Here is a 17,232-nt window from a genome sequence, read left to right as displayed (position 1 = left end):
TTCTGTACAATGGAACCGTTCTGAGAGGAGCGACTCGAGTCGCTCCGACTCAGAAAAAAGGTTCCTGTACTACTTCTGGGCGACTTCGGGGGCGACTTGCATTGACTTCTATACAGAAGACCTCTGCAAGTCGCCGCTGAGGTCCCCGCAGGTCGCGGCGAGGCAAGTCGGAGACGCCTCGCCGCGCCTCGCTGTGTGAACCGGCCCTAACAGTAAATTAAAATTTTTTCATCCTCACCATCCTCACCAGGCCCCAGAGGCGGCTCTAGGCTTTGTGAGGCCTTAGACAATACCTAGACATGAGGCCCCACTCACACCCATAATGGGAAAAATAATTCAAGCGATAAAAAAAGAAAATTGTATAAATTACATATATTAAGAGCTTTAAAGTGCTGGTGTCGGTGCTCCCTTATCTCAGTGCTGGTGTCAGTGTTCTCTATCTCAGTGCTGGTGTCAGTGCTCTCTATCTCAGTGCTGGTGTCAGTGCTCTCTATCTCAGTGCTGGTGTCGGTTCTCTCTATCTCGGTGCTGCTGTCGGTGCTCTCTATCTCAGTGCTAGTGTCAGTGTTCTCTATCTCGGTGCTGGTGTCGGTGCTCTCTATCTCATTGCTGGTGTCAGTGTTCTCTTTCTCGGTGCTGGTGTCGGTGCTCTCTATCTCAGTGCTGGTGTCAGTGTTCTCTATCTCGGTGCTGGTGTCAGTGCTCTCTATCCCAGTGCTGGTGTCAGTGTTCTCTATCTCGGTCCTGGTGTCAGTGCTCTCTATCATGGTGCTGGTGTCAGTGCTCTCTATCTCAGTGCTGGTGTCAGTGTTCTCTATCTCAGTGCTGGTGTTAGTGCTCTCTATCTCAGTACTGGGGTCAGCGCTTTCTATCTTGCTTCCGGTGTCAGTGTTCTCTATCTCAGTACTGGGGTCAGTGTTCCCTTATCTCAGTGCTGGTGTCAGTGCTCTCTATCTCAGTGCTGGTGTCAGTGTCCTCTATCTCAGTGCTGGTGTCAGTGCTCTCTATCTCAGTACTGGGGTCAGTGTTCTCTATCTCGGTGCTGGTGTCAGTGCTCTCTATCACGGTGCTGGTGTCAGTGCTCTCTATCTCAGTGCTGGTGTCAATGTTCTATATCTCGGTCCTGGTGTCAGTGCTCTCTATCACGGTGCTGGTGTCAGTGCTCTCTATCTCAGTGCTGGTGTCAGTGTTCTCTATCTCAGGGCTGGTGTTAGTGCTCTCTATCTCAGTACTGGGGTCAGCGCTCTCTATCTTGGTTCCGGTGTCAGTGCTCTCTATCTCAGTACTGGGGTCAGTGTTCCCTTATCTCAGTGCTGGTGTCAGTGCTCTTTATCTCAGTGCTGGTGTCAGTGCTCTCTATCTCAGTACTGGGGTCAGTGTTCTCTATCTTGGTGCTGGTGTCAGTGCTCTCTATCTCAGTGCTGGTGTCAGTGTTCTCTATCTCGGTGCTGGTGTCGGTGCTCTCAATCTCGGTGCTGGTGTGGTGTCAGTGCTCTCTATCTCAGTGCTGGTGTCGGTGCTCTCTATCTCGGTGCTGATGTCAGTGCTCTCTATCATGGTGCTGGTGTCGGTGCTCTCTATCACAGTGCTGGTGTCAGTGCTCTCTATCTCGGTGCTGGTGTTGGTGCTCTCTATCTTGGTGCTGGTGTCAGTGCTCTCTATCTCAGTGCTGGTGTCGGTGCTCTCTATCTTGGTGCTGGTGTCAGTGTGGGAGGTAGCAACGGAGAAGCCAATCAGCAGGCATCGCCAGCACAGGATGCAGAGCATCCGTCCCAATCCCCCCCCCCCCCAGTGGAGCCCTGCATAGGCAGGGGTAAAGGCAGGGTGAAGGGAGGGGTCAGGGGCTGCCAATCACAGGTGGACACACTGGGACACTGACACAAGACTGAGCTGTCCTTACTGTTAATGACACATCAGGTGGAATGGAGTGGAGGGGGGGGGGGTGGGGGCAGGGATGGATATAAAGATCAGTCTGGCTGAAGGATGCTGCAGGAACATGGATGGGGGGGTGGCTCTCTCTAATAAAAAAAATTGTTGGTGGTCGCTGGCTGCAGAAAAGGTTGTGGCATGGTGGTAGCTTTGCCGCTCCCTGCAGCTGGAGCCCCTGATTCCCCCCCCCCCACATCAGCACTGATTGACAGCCCCAGAGGGGTGCAGCCCAGACACCTCTTCTCTCCTACCTTCCCTTCTGTCAGATCGACTCCATACAGCGCTCGTGAGGCCCCCTCCGTGGTACCTTCCTCTCCTTCTCAGCCAGATGCCTCCTCCGGGGTGTGCGAGGAGCGCTCCACTGAGCACTCCAGTGGTGGGGGGGGGGGGGGTGACGACTGGGGCACGATCTGTGTCTCCGGAGCAGAGGAAATTGTGCCCAGACTGCTGGAATCTCCTCCCCTTCTCCTCCCTAAGCCCTAAGACACACGGTCGGAGATTCCGACAACCAAATCCGTCGGATTTTGTCCGACTGATTTTGTCCGAAACTGTTGCATACACACGGTCGGACAAAGTTGTCGGAAAATCCAACGTGATGACTTATTTCGTTACGACGGGACTACGTTCACACTAGTAGCCAATAGCTTTGGTGTAGGAATTTGATCTGAGCATGCGTGGCACTTTGTCCGATCGGAATTCTCTACACATGATCGGAGTATGTCCGATCGGAGCATTTTGTCGGAAAATTTTACCAACAAGTTGGAAAACTTGGTCCGTCGGAAACAATCCAATGTAGACCACACACAGTCGGAATATCCGACAAAACGGTCCGATCGGACACATTCCGTCGGAATCTCCGACCGTGTGTACAAGGGCTAAGACAACACAGCACTGGCCCGCCTCCTCCCAAGACAGCCACGCTCTGACTCCTCTATTCACTGCTTGGCTGTAGAGATCACAGGCAACCCGCTGCTGGCCGGAGCTTAACACCGCACTCACGGTGACATTTTTCAGCAGAGGCGGCTCTTCAAGTAGCCTAATTGCCTAATTAGAGAGATGCCTCTGCCGGGCCCCACTCGGCTGCGGGTCCCATAGCGCCTGCATGGGTTGCTATGGCAGTATTTCCACCACTGGGGACCTAGGTCCTGTCCCAGGGGACATGTATCAATGCAAAAAAAAAAGTTTTAAAAACTGCAGTTTTTCGGGAGCAGTGATTTTAATAATGCTTAAAGTGAAACAATAAAAGTGTAATATTCCTTTAAATTTCATACCCCTCAAAGCACCATGTCCACATGTTGATGGGGACAAGGGCGTCATCCCCACAACCCTGGTGGGTGGTTGTGGGGGTCTGCGGGCGGGGGGCTTATCAGAATCTGTAAGCCCCCTTTAACAAGGGGACCCCCAGATCCCGGCCCCCGTTTAAAATGGTAAGGGGGTACAAAAGTACTCCTACCATTTCACAAAGAAAGTGTAAAAAATTGTTAAAAAACACACACAACGTTGGGAAAAGTGCTTTATTAAAAAAAAAAAAAAAAAAGATTCCAGCGTTGGTAATCCACTCTTGCTATCCAGTAATGATGGCTGATTTCTTCTCCGGGGTCCAGCGATGGGTGATCTCTACCTACCTGACACACACTGACCCACCTGACACATACTGTCATACACTGACCTATCTGACACACACTGTCCTACCTGACACACACTGACCTACCTGACATACACAACATACACTGACCTACCAGACACACACTGACCCACCTGACACACACTGACATACACTGACCTATCTGACACACACTGTCATACACAGACCTACCTGACATACACAACATACACTGACCTACCTGACACACACTGACCTACCTGACATACACTGACCTACCCAACATACACTGACCTACCTGACACACTTTGACATACACTGACCTACCAGACCTACCTGACCAGACCTCAGATGACATGACCTCCTCCTGCAGCTCAGCCATAGTGTGCGGTGCTCCCATCACAGTAGAATAGACAGCAGGCACTCCAAGCAGACAGAGCCATGACAAGACAGGACAGGAGAGGAGAGGAGAGGAGTGCCGCCCACCCGATCGCTGAGTGGGGATCTTCTCACAGTGGCGTGGTGGCCGCATTGTAATTCCCGCCTTCTGGAGCCTGCAGTGCCTATGATGGATGCCACATGTCCCGCGGTCCCACTATTGGACCAGTGGGATGTCCTTCATAGGTACTGCAGACTCCAGAAGGCGGGACCTGCTATGTGACTCGGCTATGCTCGGGGTCAGATCGCTCTCCGCTCAGCGGCGCTCGGGGCTAATAATAGAACTATGCATGCCCGAGACCTGGGGCATTTTGGGGACCCACTCGGGGCTCCAGTCCCCCTCAGGGCCCCTCTCCCGACCAGGGCCAGATTAACATAGGAGCTTTTGGAGCTGCAGCTCCAGGCCCCTGCCTTTAAATCGGCCCTCCCAGCCAGCAGTATAAGCCCAATCCACATGTGAGCTCAGTGACTGGACTCTTATCTCCCTTCCCCTCTTTTTTAACTTTTTTTATCCAGCAGTAGCTGTTATAACTGCAGTCAAAGTGTTTAGAATTGTGTCATCAGCCTGTGGTAGTGCTTGGTCCCTTGTGCTTTTAGGTGGTTCACACTGATTTGCTATGTTTTGGCCCATTGCTGGTGTAGCCACAGTTTTCCTGCATTTTACCCACAGTCCTATTGATTTCTATTAGGTTGTGTGTTTTTTCCAAAATTCCTGCACGCTGCATCTTTGGCACACTGTCAGAAAATGCAGCAGAAACCTGCAACCTAATATAAATCAATAGGACTGCAAGTTAAAACTGCAGATACATAAGCAGTGCGGCCGACTGCAGCACACCAGTGCTAGCCCAAAGACTTGTACACACCCCCCTCTGTAGAACTTGGTCTAATCAATACTCCTGGCATTCATTTTACACACAGTCATCCCTGCTCAGGAGGGGCGGGGGCTCACAGAGCCCCCATCCCTGCTCAGGAGGGGTGGGGGCTCCAGGGATTTGATTGACTATGGTGTAACGACATATTCGGCGACCCATCAGTTTACTGTTATAAATACGTGTAAAATGCAAAACTGCGGTGGGTGTAACAACATGTCCGCTTTCCTCCTTCTTAGTGTATCCTTACTGTGGATGATTAGGGGTGTAGCAAGATGGCGGCAACGGAACGTCACTTCCGTAGAAAACTGCGATGGGTCGCCAAATATGTTGTTACAGTGGCAAGTGGCACACTGTATCCAGTGACAGGCTGCTGGTGGCAAGTGGCACACTGTATCCAGTGACAGGCTGTTGGTGGCAAGTAGCACACTTTATCTGGTGGCATGCTACTGGTGGCAAGGCTAAGGGTGGCAAGTGGCACACTGTATCTGGTGGCAAGTGGCCCACCGTATCTGGTGGCAGGCTGCTGGTGGCAAGTGGCACACTGTATCTGGTGGAAGGCTGCTTGGGGCAAGTGGCACACTGTATCTGGTGGCAGGCTGCTGGTGGCAAGTGACACACTGTATCTGGTGGCATGCTGCTGGTGGCAAGTGGCACACTGTATCTGGTGGAAAGCTGCTTGGGGTAAGTGGCACACTGTATCTGGTTGCAGGCTCCTGTTGGCAAGTGGCACACTGTATCGGGTGGCAGGCTGTTGGTGGCAAGTGACACACTGTATCTGATTGCATGTTGCTGGTGGCAAGTGGCACACTGTATCTGGTGGCATCCTGCTGGTGGCAAATGCTGCACTGTATCTTGTGGCGAGTGGCACACTATGTCTGGTGGCAGGCTGTGGGTGGCAAGTAGCACACCGTATCTGGTGGCAGGCTGTGGGTGGCAAGTAGCACACCGTATTTGGTGGCAAGCTGCGGGTGGCAAGTGGCACACTGTATCTGGTGGCAAGTTGCACACTGTATCTGGTGGCAGGCTGCTGCTGGCAAGTGGCACACTGTATCTGGTGGCAGGCTGCTGGTGGCAAGTGGCACACTCTATCTGGTGGAAGGCTGCTTGGGGCAAGTGGCACACTGTATCTGGTGGCAGGCTCCTGTTGGCAAGTGGCACACTGTATCTGGTAGCAGGCTGTTGGTGGCAAGTGACACACTGTATCTGGTGGCAAGTGGCACACTGTGTCTGGTGGCAAGTGGCACACTGTGTCTACTGGCAGGCTGTAGGTGGCAAGTAGCACACCGTATCTGGTGGCAGGCTGTGGGTGGCAAGTAGCACACCGTATTTGGTGGCAAGCTGCGGGTGGCAAGTGGCACACTGTATCTGGTGGAAAGTTGCACACTGTATCTGGTGGCAGGCTGCTGCTGGCAAGTGGCACACTGCATCTGGTGGCAGGCTGCTGGTGGCAAGTGGCACACTGTATCTGGTGAAAGGCTGCTTGGGGCAAGTGGCACACTGTATCTGGAGGCAGGCTGCTGGTGGCAAGTGACACACTGTATCTGGGGGCAAGTGGGACACCATATCTGGTGACAGGCTGCTGGTGGCAAGTGGCACACTGTATCTGGTGGAAGGCTGCTTGGGGCAGGTGGCACACTGTATCCGGTTGCATGCTGCTGGTGGCAAGTGGCACACTGTATGTGGTGGCATGCTGCTGGTGGCAAGTGGCACACTGTATTTAGTGGCAGGCTGCTGGTGGCAAGTGGCACACTGTGGTGGCAGGCTGTGGGTGGCAAGTAGCACACCGTATCTGCTGGCAGGCTGTGGGTGGCAAGTAGCACACCGTATCTGCTGGCAGGCTGCGGGTGGCAAGTGGCACACTGTATCTGGTGGCAAGTGGCACACCGTATCTGGTGGCAGGCTGCTGGTGGCAAGTGTCACACTGTATCTGGTGGCAGGCTGCTGGTGGCAAGTGACACACTGTATCTGGTGGCAGGCTGCTGGTGGCAAGTGACACACTGTATCTGGTGGCAGGCTGCAGGTATTAAGTGGCACACTGCATCTGGCGGTAGGAGATGGTGGCAAATGACATGCTGCATCTGGTGGCAAGTGATAAGCTCAGGTTCCCACTGATTCTGCATGATGGTGAGCTGAATTATTTCACTATATATTACAATGTAGTAATTGAAATAATGGAATTTGATCATCCTGACGCCATATCAAGCATAGTATCAGGAGGATTTTAAATGCTAACACCAGCCATTTGCCTGAAAATTCACCCCCAGCACCTATTTCCCCATCAACCCCAAGACTACACCCCCCCCCCCTCATCTTTTTTTGGGAAGGGGGATGTCCCTGAATGGCAGTTTGGAAATGTGGCCTCTCTATGTTACTGTTAGTGAGAGACTGCATAGCAGGTGGTATTGGTGGTGTTGCTGCTGCTCAAAGGCTGCATGGCTGATATTACTGGTTAGAGTATATTTAATTTGTTTTAGCAAAACATTTTTGCATTTTCATTTTGTTTCCATAAAAAGGCCCACCAAAATCCTCAGCACCAGGCCCATGATGCTCTTAATCTGGCCCTGCTCCCGACGCCACTGCTAAACAGTGAACCAAAAATAATTACTAAAGATGTATTAGAAACAAACATGAATATATAGCATCTCAGAGCACTAACAGTATGAACAGAACAGAAACAAATAGCAGGTTAAGGCCCACTGATGCAGTGCGAAATTCGCAGCATTACTATGTGTTTCCCACGCCGCTTTAAAATCGCACCTTGTTAATGCGAAGCACTGTGGGTGTGTAGTTAATGACACCCCAAAAATTGGTTCACAAAACAATGCGATTTGCAGAATCGGATTGCATGAGTGTGAACACCCATGCGATCCGATTCTGGTGTGGCAAAAAAGTGTGCGGTGCGATTCCTCTCTGAATCATATGTAGTTCCTGCACCACACCATTGTGAACTGTGCTTTGGTGGCCCATTCAAACTAGTGCTAATCACTGCTAGGGCACATAGGAAACAATTGTTTTCTATGTGCCCCATTCTGACTTCTTGAGTACAGGGGAGAATAGGCTGCAGGGACCAGTTTAGCACCACAGAGGAGCCTACAGGAGTGGAGGATTGGATAAGTAAAACTGCTTTACCAAGCCCCCCTGGACAGAGTGGGTGCACAACCCACTGCATGGAGAATTTTTACTTTTCTAAGAGTTTGGCTTTACAATGATTACAATTTGGTTTGGTTAAAGCTGAGGTTTTGGTAGGAATTGTATTGCATATTTACATTGGTCCAACTTGGATCAATGTAAGTATGCATATCTTATACCTGAGTGATCCCTGTGTAAGTGAACGATCGCTGTAGTAGCAGTTCTAGTGTTAATACAGTGATAGCAGTGGTTTCTAGGATCCTGTGCTGAGCAGCTATGATTCTGAACAAAGGTGGCCGTTCGCTCTGCATTGCTGTCATTTACAGAAGGTCTTGTATTTTTTTCAGTGAATACAAGCCATTCTCTGATTAGAGGTGGTGGAGAGGCAGGGCAGTGATGTCACAAGCTCCACCTTATCCAATCAGAGAATACCTTGTATTCATTGCAAATAAAGTAGAAGATATTCTATAAATGGTGGTCATGCCATAGGAGCAACCCCCTGTTTTGACTATGCAGAAGAGTGGCATTGGAGGTGTGCATGGAGGAACAGTAACTCTAAGGCAGCCTTTCTCAACCAGGGTTCTGTGGAGCCCTAGGGCTCCAGCTGCAATTAGAAAATGGACCTGAAAGTTGCCAATAGTGAGGCAGTGGTCAGGGCCGGATTAACATAGGGGCTATTGGAGCTGCAGTTCCAGGCCCCTTTCTCAAGATAGGCCCATTTGCACAAAAAAAAAAAAAATAATCAAAAAAAAAAAGATTGACTTTGAGGATTGTAGCTTGGCTATCAGGAGTCACAGAGACCCCACATTTAGGGGGTATGTAGCTAAAGACCCACTCCAGCACTGGTTAAAATATGGGGCTGCTATCATCTATGGTTCCGGAGATACGGGGCTCCTTGTGCAGCCTGTCAGAAGCTACATACAGAGCGGCAGTATAAATACAAGCTGGAACACTCTGCAGCAGACAGAGAGGATGAACTCACAGTGCTTATAATAATTATTTGTATATTACTTATGATAATTAACCCCTTGCCACCCAGGCCCATTCTGAGACTTCTCTCCTACATGTAAAAATCATCATTTTTTTATGCTAGAAAATTACTCAGAACCCTCAAGCATTATATATTGTTTTAGCAGACACCCTATGGAATAGCAACTTTTTATGTTACCCGATATTTGCGCAGCAATTTTTCAAACTTTTTTTTTGGAAAGAAACTGTTTCATTCATAAAAAAAAACACTAAAGTTAGGACGATTTTTTGTTGTGTACTAAGCGATGCTTTAAATTTTTTTACAGTTTACATGTTTAGAGTTACAGAGGAGGTCTAGTGCTATAATTATTGCTCTCGCTCTAACGATCGTGGCGTATGTAACCTGTGTGTATCTGGCTCTGATACTAACCAGTGCCTACCCAGGGACTGACTAGTATCTCTCCCCAGCCTGTCCCCACACACCCTCTCACCTGCTGGCCTGTGAATGGGGCAATCACTCCCGCAGTGTTATTGTGTTCTGCCAGTGAATACAATGATTAGTGTTGCTAACTATAGCTGGCAGCACTGATTGTTTTGGGGGAAAACCTGACAGGCTGGTTGTACTCAAGTCGGTTAATAGGTTGACTTGGATAAAACCAGCTAGCCCATATATAGATCGACTATGGCTGGTCTCTGCTTAATTGCTGTAATTTCAATCCAAGTCTGGCCCGCTTAACCACTGTCATACTCTCCACACTTCTCTCCTGTACATACTGCTCACTGTCATACCCTCCACACTTCTCTCCTATACATTGTGCCCACTGTTATACCTCCAACACTTCTCTCCTATACATAGTGCCCACTGTCATACCCTCCACACTCCTCTTCTGTACATACTACTCACTGCCATACCCTCCACACTTCTCTCCTATACATAGTGCCCACTGTCATACCCTCCACACTTCTCTCCTATACATAGTGCCCACTGTCATGCCCTCCACACTCCTCTCCTATACATACTACTCACTGTCATTCCCTCCATACTCCTCTCCTATACATAGTGCCCAGCGTCATACCCTCCCTCCACACTCCTCTCCTGTAATTACTGCTTACTGTCCTACTCTCCACACTTCTCTCCTGTACATAGTGCCCACTGTCATACCCTCCACACTCCTGTACATATTGCTCACTGTCATACCCTCCACACTCTTCTCTTATACATAGTGCCCAATGTCATACCCTCTACACTCCTCTGCTGTGCATAACCCCCACTGTCATACCCTTCACACTCCTCTCCTGTACATAGTTCCTTCTGCCATACCCTCTGCACTCCTCTCATGTACATAGTGCCCACTGTTAGACCCTCCACATTCCTCTCCCTCACCTGCACATACTTCCCTCTTTTATACCATCCATACTCCTCCCTATGCCTCTTACCCACAAAAACTGTTCTTTAAAATTATACTGAATATCCTCAATTTTACCAGCTCTAGAATGGGCACTTTTGTCAGTTCAACTAAAGGAAATCTCACAGTCCTCATATTTGTTCTGCCCCATTATTAGTACTTATATAATTTTGTTATTACTATTGTGATGTATAGAGGAACACGGGGGATGTCAGCGACTCTAAATATAGCACTTGTAAAAAAAAGCGTCCCTGAAAATATTTTTGAAATGTTGACAACTATGTACTTAGGCACTTCCCAAGGGACACAGAGTCAGTAGGGGCCCCATGAGAGGCTCCTGTGATATTAAAGCGGTAGTAAACTTTTCTAATATTACTACTTTTTAGATTCCATGGGGTAGGTTATGCCATAATGTACAAGTATGCACAGCATATTAGCGCATTAGGGTACACTTAAATTGTCAGACTGAGCCCTCCAGTGCTGTGCTGTGATCAATCCGGCGGGGCCCGGGCACTTCCATCTTCTCCCGGTCTTCCTTCTGGGTTCTGTGCCTTCGGTCACTTGCCTTGGCCAGGCTGTGTTGATGTCATTCCCACACATGCTCATGTGCATCCTCTTTCTCCCATCCCCCCCTTTCTCTCTCATCCTCCCTCCCTTACCCCTCACACCTCTTTCACCCCCCTTTATCTCTCTCTCTCATCCTCCCTCTCTCTCTTTAATTTAATTTGTTGTAACAAAAAATATTTTGCATTTTTATTTATTTATTGTTTATAAAAGGCCCCACCAAAATCCTCAGCACCAGGCCCATGATGTTCTTAATCTGGCCCTGGCAGTGGTACATGAACCCAAAGTACAAATACTAGGGGGTGTCTCCACACTACCAAATTAGCCAAATAAACCAAAAATTGGAAATAACATCTTCATATGGTCACTGCAATTTATTCAAATATAAAATATAAAAGAGTTTTACACACTAGTGTCTGTATATGATATCCACAAATCCCCCCCCCCCCCACACACACTTTTCCCCATAAACCCCCTCCCCCCGTACTCTCTAAAAACAATACCACTGACCCAGGACCCCCCCCCCCCCCAGCTGATGGTGGCCAATCAATGGCATGCAATAGAACACCACCAATATAAACATTTTTAGCCACAGTGGGCTGGCTGATCATCCCAGTATGAGAGCGGGTGTATCCTGTATTGTGCAATATTGTCCACCGCAAAATAATAAAGACCGCCACCATGCTGATCCAAATTACAGCAAAAGAAAAAGAGGAATTGCATGACTATATCCTACCATAATATGGACTTTAATGACACCCACATGAGACAGATGCTTCAATATTTAAAAACTTGTGAGCCGTCTGGGGGACAATTATCCATACCCATATATTACATCATATATTCAGGATACCCCAGATCTACTGAATGGTTGAAGGGGTATTGTTTTGCCATCAAATACTGTTCTGGCTGGCGGTTGACATTGAAGCCCTGTACAGTAGCATACGCCATTCCTGAGGGAAGTTGCATCATTAAGGTTGGTGTAACCTGATGCGCTTAAACATGGTGACACCCCCCCACACCATACTGTATGTTATATACACTGGTCTGTAAATAATGTACAGTATAGTGTCAGGGTACAGACTGGTCTGCATATAAAGTACAGTATGGTGTCATCAGGGTACAAACTGTACATTATATGCAGGGCTGGTGCAAGGATTTTTAACACCCTAGACGAAACCTCATTTTGTCACACCCCCTTGACCCCACCCCTGACTCCACCCCCTTTCACCTACCCATGTAAACCTCACGGCTCCACTTCTGGGCATCTCGCCTGGCACTGTCCGCTGCCCAAGGAAGAGTCATCACCATCACCATGGAGCAGAGCCCAGAAGAAGCTCGGGAGTCCAACCCGGAGAACCAGAACCACTGGGGACAGCAGGAGCAAGACCTCCCCCAAAATTCATCCTGACATGATGGGACTGAGATTTGGCTTCATCACAGATCACATTCTTCTATCTCATTCTATTGCATTGCTATTCTATTCTCACCCTGAGATGTAACTTCATGATTTACTCTTATTTTGATCTCTTATTTATATTATACAATCTCTGTTTTTGTTTTGTAACATATTATTTTTTTAAATAAATATTTAGATTCTAATGATATTGTCTGTTTTGATTTGTATGAAGTCGTATAATGGGATATGAGATGTTTGTGTAGCGCCACCCCTGCAGGGGCCACTGTAATATACGGGTCTTCTGTCCCACACCAGTGATGACTCACCCTCCCCAGGATCTCAGTAACACGAAAACACTGTTTAAACTTTTAGCTGGGCTTTATTAGAACTAGCAAAAAAGCCCTGAAAAGAGATAAACTGATTAACAGAATACAAATATTAAGTGCAATAGTATACTACAACTTCTCAGTAAAGGAAAACAGGATTTGTGTTCATTCACTTTAACCGCCAGTGGGAGGCCTTGCCTGAAATGCACCGAACAAGTGGTGAACAAACTGTACAACACAATACAAAGAATAACGTTCAATAATTTCCCAAAAGTGATATTACTGACTATAAGATCCTACCTAAGTCTTGTAGGTTCTAGCTAACCACTGGCCAGTGGGAATTCTATTCACACAAACACACACACAGAGTCTGCCAGCGTTGGGGCCCTTTAAATCCTGTGTTTGAGTACTCAGACTTTTGTGAAGTAAATTTGTAATCCACAGAATGGAAAGGGGTATCTTCACAAAGTGTCACAAAGATTAACAGATGTGGAGATCCACCTTCAGATAAAGCTGCATTAACAGTAAATAGGACCTAGCAGCTAGATCCACATACACAAGGATGGCAGAAGATCTCTCACCATTAGAGGCACTTGATATATCTTCCTTCCAGCAATTGGTAGATTGATTGCTGTCTCAGTTGACTGGATGGTGATGTGAGCATCACATGGCACAGAAACCTCCAAACAGGATAATGATGATGATTGCTGCAGCACTGAAACTGGTCTCTAGATTTCTCTGCACTGTTAGCACATCTTCAGTAATCAGGCAGAATAACACACTGCAAACTCCCCTCTCAAGTGTGCACCTTCCTTATGAGAGTCACAGGCTCTGCCAGTGTTCAAGAGATAAACACATGGGATACTTTCTTCTGTCTGCCTGCCACCATGCCAGTCTGTCTCTCCTCCTGTGTCCTTCTCCTTCTCCCCCAATCACAGCTCTCCTGAGTAGCTATCCAATCCTGTCTTTCATTGTTTTTGTTGTTAGGGGTGGGCTTCTTTCTTAGCTACAGCAGGACCCAATCAGCTTAGCCAGAAAATGCAATGCAATGTTTCAGAGAGCAATATTCTGCATATATTACAGAGGCAATACTAAGCCTGTGCTACATTTGTAATCTATGTAGAGGTGTTAGGGAAATGGTCCTGACTAGGAGGATAGTACTGACTATGAATACAAATGATAGATATTAAAGAGGAAGTAAACCCTGATGGGTTTACTTCCTCTTTTTTTCCCTGCAAAGGTAAAGCATAATGGACTACTATGCATCGCATAGTAGCTCATTATGTGTCACTTACCTGACACAGGAGCCAGCAAAGTCGCCGCTGATCCCTGTAGTCCGCCGCATCCATCTTGCTGGTGGCGTCTCGCAGCTCCGACCAATGACAGCGGCGAAGCCGCGATGACGTCACTCCCGCGCATGCGCACGGGAGTCGCGTCTCGCAGCTCCGCCGCTGCCATTCGGCGAAGCCGCGATGACGTCACTCCCGCGCATGCGCACGGGAGTCGACAAATTAGGCAAATCCATTCTTGGACTTGCCGCATTTAGTGCGCCTGCGCGCCGCTGTCTACGCTTACCTATAGGTACAAGTTGTTTGGAAGGGTTTACTTCCCTTTTAAAGAGAACTCCAGCCATATCTTTTACATTGTGTAATGGGGAAAATATGTAAGGTTTTTGTTGCTTCATTTGACTATATTGGACAAGTTTCTACTCTCTTTCTTCTCCAGAGACATCTGTCTCCAGGATAGAAAGTGAGGGGACACAGACAGCTGAAAATGCCTGACAATTTCCAAACCTTAGCCAACATAATAAAAAGGTAGTATCTAGAGTTCCACTTTAATCATGTGTGTACCCACCTGTATACACCTCTTTATTGGCAGGCCACTTTTCGGTTTTCAGTGTTGTGATAGTTTGACTCACATGGTGATGCAGCACTGTACCAAAAGGAATATATATATATATATATATATATATATATATATATTGTAAGGGATCTTCCCGGGGTAGGGTGTGTTTGGACACAGTTCACAGCAGACTTGGAATTTGATAAAGCAGATCTTGGCGTTTATTCGTGGTACAAACAGTCCAGCAAACAAAATATACAGCAACACCGTGCTTTCTAAGTACAACAAAAATAAAAGTCCTAGCCCGGCTGGGCGCTTACTAACAGGTTCTGCTCACCTATCTGACACTTACAAACACAGCGTCTTTCGCCTGGATATCGCAGGGTGAGTTTTAGCTCCAGCAGTGGCTGTGCTTGCAGCTTCCTTCAACACACAGATTGTTCATTCCCTGGCTGAGAAGCAATCACCTGCAGACCCTACAGAGCCTTTAGCTTCCCAGGCTAATTAGGATCCAAGCTCACCTGATCCCAAACCCAGAACTGGATCGGGGGATGTGGAATGACAGGTCCCTCTACCAAACCTACCTGCCATTCCATATAAACCCAGGCCCGGCAAAATTAAATAACAACTCAGCAGCATATCGCTGCTGAGAAACTGATCCATCCTGGATTTACCATCTCACACTGTGTAGCAACCTAGGTGAGATGTACACCCCCTCGATCACTTCTCCAGTGACATGTCTACATATCCCCCCCCTCTTTTTCAGACCGGAGGGCTGAGCCTTTTGTCCCCACAGACAACTTACCCTTGACAATGCGTCAGCATTTGCCTGTAATTTCCCTGGCCTGTGTTCTACAGTGAAATTAAAGTTTTGTAGGGAGAGAAACCATCTAGTCACTCTTGCATTTCTCTCCTTGTTTAACTTCATCCATGTTAGGGGGGCATGGTCTGTCACCAACTTGAATTTCCTGCCTAGCAAGTAATACTTTAACGATTCTAGGGCCCACTTCACTGCCAAACATTCTCGCTCCACAATGGCATAATTTTTCTCGGCCGGGGTTAGTTTTCTACTCAAGTACGTCACCGGATGCTCCTCACCATTCACTATTTGTGAGAGTACTGCACCTAAGCCTGTGCTAGAGGCATCTGTCTGAACCAGAAATTCTCGCCTGAAATCGGGGGTGACTAACACAGGTGGTTGGCACAAGGCAGACTTAAGGCTTTGGAAAGCCTCCTCGGCCTCTGGGGTCCACGTGACCATTGCTGTCTTTCCGCCCTTTGTCAAGTCAGTTAGCGGAGCAGCAACTGAGGCAAAGTTCGGCACAAATCTACGGTAATAACCCGTAATACCCAGGAAAGCTCTAACCTGTTTCCTTGTCAGGGGTCTAGGCCAATTCTGTATTGCCTCAATTACCCCCAGAGCAAGCATACGTTTTACCTCGGCAGATACGGCTTCCCTACGTGCCTCGGGTATCCTATAGGGCTTAAGGTTTACTCTGCTTCTAGGCTCAGTTTCAATGTGATGATGGATGAGGTGTGTACGCCCTGGGAGGTCAGAGAACTTGTTTTTGTTTTTCTGTAAAAATTCCTGAGCCTCCTGTTTCTGTGACACTGATAGAGTATCACCTACCTTGACTGGAGGGATTGGTTGTGACAAATTATTAACAGTATTTGTCGCCCCCAAGGATTCCCTGTCTTTCCAGGGCTTGATCAAGTTTATGTGATAAACTTGGAAAGGCTTCCTTCTACCTGGTTGGTGCACCTTGTAGTTCACCTCACTGATCTTTTCAACAATTTCATAAGGACCTTGCCACTTCGCCAAGAATTTACTCTCAACAGTGGGGACTAGTATAAGGACCCTATCGCCTGGGTTGAATGTCCTGATTCTTGCGGACCGGTTGTAAATTCTACTTTGGGCCTCTTGAGCTCTCTGGAGGTGTTCCCTTACCAGGGGCATTACAGTGGCTATACGGTCCTGCATTTGTGCTACATGCTCAATAACACTCTTGTATGGGGTGGACTCATTCTCCCATGTCTCTTTTGCAATGTCTAGTAGACCCCTAGGGTGATGACCATAGACCAACTCGAATGGTGAGAACCCTGTGGACGCTTGGGGCACCTCCCTAATAGCAAACATGAGGTAGGGTAATAAATGATCCCAGTCACGACCATCTTTTGCCACCACTTTCTTCAACATATGTTTCAAAGTTTTATTAAATCTCTCCACCAATCCGTCCGTCTGGGGGTGGTACACAGAGGTACGGATGTGTGAGATTTTAAATAGTCTGCATAATTCCTTCATTACTTTCGACATAAATGGCGTACCTTGGTCAGTTAGGATTTCTTTGGGGATCCCAGTCCTAGAGAACATATAAAACAACTCACGTGCAATTGTTTTAGATGCAGTGTTTCTTAAGGGTACAGCCTCAGGATAGCGGGTCGCATAATCCAGGACTACCAAAATATACTGGTGTCCTCTAGCTGACTTTACAATGGGACCCACTAAATCCATGGCAATACGCTCAAAAGGCACCTCTATAATAGGGAGCGAAACCAAAGGACTGCGAAAATGTGACACTGGGGCACTAACCTGACATGTGGGGCACGACTCACAGTATTTTTTAATGTCATCATATATGGCCGGCCAAAAAAACCTCTGGAGAACCCTCTCTCGCGTTTTGTCAGTCCCCAAGTGTCCCCCAAGAACATGGTTATGTGCCATGTCAAGCACCTGACGCCGGTACGGCTTAGGTAC

The 17,232-nt window shown here is 48.0% G+C and overlaps 1 protein-coding gene across 2 annotated transcripts in view; it reads right to left on the bottom strand.

Moving 5' to 3' along the window:
• The window catches only part of LOC143934285 (zinc-alpha-2-glycoprotein-like), a 42,754-nt gene extending 29,029 nt beyond the window's left edge, over positions 1-13,725 (bottom strand). The window contains exon 1 of one of the 2 annotated variants that reach the window (XM_077457752.1): positions 13,217-13,725. The gene's annotated coding sequence lies outside the window, so the exon portion shown is untranslated. The remainder of the gene's footprint in view (positions 1-13,216) is intronic. The other variant, XM_077457751.1, reaches the window with a different exon arrangement.
• Positions 13,726-17,232: the final 3,507 nt, after the last annotated feature.

Source organism: Lithobates pipiens, unplaced genomic scaffold (genome assembly GCF_037356315.1).
Source record: "Lithobates pipiens isolate NorthernLeopardFrog02 unplaced genomic scaffold, aLitPip1_a1.2 Scaffold_27, whole genome shotgun sequence".
In the NCBI taxonomy this organism is placed as follows: Eukaryota; Metazoa; Chordata; class Amphibia; order Anura; family Ranidae; genus Lithobates; species Lithobates pipiens.
The sequence above is the reverse complement of the archived record's forward strand: the minus strand, read 5'-3'. Positions and strand labels throughout refer to the sequence as shown.